Below are 2676 nucleotides of genomic sequence, written 5' to 3'. Positions count from 1 at the left end.
TCGCTGTCCACCATGTCCCGCTGCTGGAACATCGTGATGTTCCCGCAGAAATAACTGCTGAAGATCCTTAGAGGGAAGATACAATCTTTCTTGCTTATAGAATATAAGCCCATCCCGAACTGAGAAGTGAAGCTTCGCATTAGTGCGACTAGCAACTTTTGCTGCTTCGCTACCAGGGCTCTGCTTCAACAACCCCGCACGGCATAAGATTGCCTTCGCCAATGGATCACTTCCATACGAAGCCCGAACGTCCTTCAACCAGTCTGAACTGATTGCCGATATTGCCCGGAACTGAGCTTGACGACTCAACGCATCCGGAACAATATTGTCTTTACCAGGTTTATATATGATTTCAATATCATATCTAGCAAGCTTCTCTTGCCAACGAGCCTGCTTCGGCGTAAGCTTAGGCTGCGTAGCAAAGTAGCTTAGTGTGTTACTATCTGTATAAACCTTGGTATGTCCACCCAAGTAGTGTCTCCAGTGTTCCAGGGCCGACACTATAGCAAACATCTCTTTCTCATGCGTTGGCCATCTTCGTTGGGTCTCATCCAATTTCTTGGAATAGAACGCAACGGGACAACCATGTCGCCTTAGCGTAACACCAACCGCTTTGTCACAATCTTGCTGCAACACGGCACCAATAGCATAGCCAGATGCATCACAATGCACTTCGAAGGGTTTATCAAGATCTGGGATCCTGAGAACAGGAACCGTAGTCAAGATCTCCTTCAACCGTGCAAAAGCACGCTGGCAAGCTGGTGTCCAATGAAACGGAATACTACTCTTCGTCAACTCAGTCAACGGAAGAGCAATCCTTGCAAAATTGCGGACAAACTTGCGATAGTATCCCGCCAAACCGAGAAAGGAACGAACATCTGATACAGTGGTCGGAACTTCCCAGGACTTCACCGCTTCCACCTTCTTTGGATCGACCTCAATCACGCCAGCACCAACTATATGTCCGAGAAAGTTTACGCGCAATTGACCAAAAGCGCATTTACTTTCCTTCGCATACAGTTTGTGTTCGCGCAATTTCTGAAACACCAGCTCCAAGTGTTTCAAATGATCCTCCAACGTTTCACTAAAGACTAGAACATCATCGATATACAGGACAACAAATGCATCCAAATAATCTCCGAATATTCTATCCATCATAGTGCTGAACGTTGCCGGAGCATTGCATAACCCGAATGGCATGACAAGGAACTCATAAGATCCGTACCGAGTCTTAAAGGCTGTCTTCTCCACATCCTGATCCGCCACCCGTATCTGATGATATCCGGACCGCAAATCAAGTCGCGTAAAATACTTAGCCTTTAAGAGTTGGTCAAACAAGTCATCAATGCGAGGCAAAGGATAACTGTTTTTAACCGTGATCTTATTGAGTGCCCGATAGTCAATACACATCCTCATGGTTCCATCCTTTTTCATAACGAAGAGGACCGGCGCTCCATAAGGTGACTTGCTTGGTCGGATATGACCTTTGTCAAGAAGCTCCGTGAGTTGCTTCTTGAGTTCAGCCATCTCCTTGATGTTCAACCGATATGGAGCTTTCGTAGGTGGTTTAGAACCCGGAATAATCTCAATCCGATGATCAACCTCACGGCTAGGAGGTAGCCCTGGCGGTAAATCCTTCGGAAAGATATCCTGATTCCTCGCCAACAACTCCAATATCGTTTTCGGTACAGGATCAACCCCGTCGCCGATTTGTACTGAGTTACCCACACCCTCAGCTTCCATCACTTGAACCCAAAAGGTCTGACATCCCCTTTTAGCTGCTTTTTGAGCGGCCCTCACAGTCAGGAACTTTGCATCCCAATCCTTTGAGGAACGCTTTTGCAACTGAAAGGATACATCAGGATGTCCTTCTGACTTCAATGTGATACGACTTTGTCCAGCACCATAAATCCCTTTTATATACTTGTTGAAGAAATCCATACCAAACACCATCTGAAAATCTGGTATCTTCAACACTACCAAGTCCACTCTTTCTTTCCACTTGGATATCTTTATTGGAACATCACTCACAAACTTTCTGGCTAGTTGCCCACCTTCCGCAAACCGGAAGTGCATAGGCGACATTTGCTCAGCATTCAATCCTAACAACTTAACTAAGTCTTCGGATATCACACTGTGCGTAGCTCCCGTGTCAATCATCACTCGGATTCGGTGTCCACGGACAAAGCCTACCAGATACATTAACGGATCAGTGTTTGCATTGACTGCAAGAAAAGCTTGAGGAAAGCAACGAAAGTTACTCACCTCTTCTTCCTCATAGTCTGCATTGACCAACTCGTCAACCCCTTCGGCTTCACCACCACCGTCTTCCCTCATGACATTAACCCGAGACCTTGTCTTATGCTTGTTGGGACATTCCGAGGACCTATGTCCCGACTCTCCACAATGGAAGCAATGACCCACACTACCCGTTCCGCTAGGAGCAGGTTTTGTAGGTTGCTGCTGCTTGTACCCACCAGGAGGAGGAACAGAGGGCCTAGGACTAGAAGAAGCTGCTGGTGGTCTCCAACCACCACCACCTTTATTCACCGTAGCTTGTGAGCCCCCAGGGCGGTATCTACTTTCCACCCTTTGTTTCCGATCACCTAGCTTATTCCCAGAATTTTTATTCTTGTCCGAATTACCAGCATACGATTGCTGATATTGTTCTATGAG

Source organism: Selaginella moellendorffii, unplaced genomic scaffold, assembly GCF_000143415.4.
Source record: "Selaginella moellendorffii unplaced genomic scaffold, v1.0 SELMOscaffold_52, whole genome shotgun sequence".
Taxonomy (NCBI): Eukaryota; Viridiplantae; Streptophyta; class Lycopodiopsida; order Selaginellales; family Selaginellaceae; genus Selaginella; species Selaginella moellendorffii.
The sequence above is the reverse complement of the archived record's forward strand: the minus strand, read 5'-3'. Positions refer to the sequence as shown.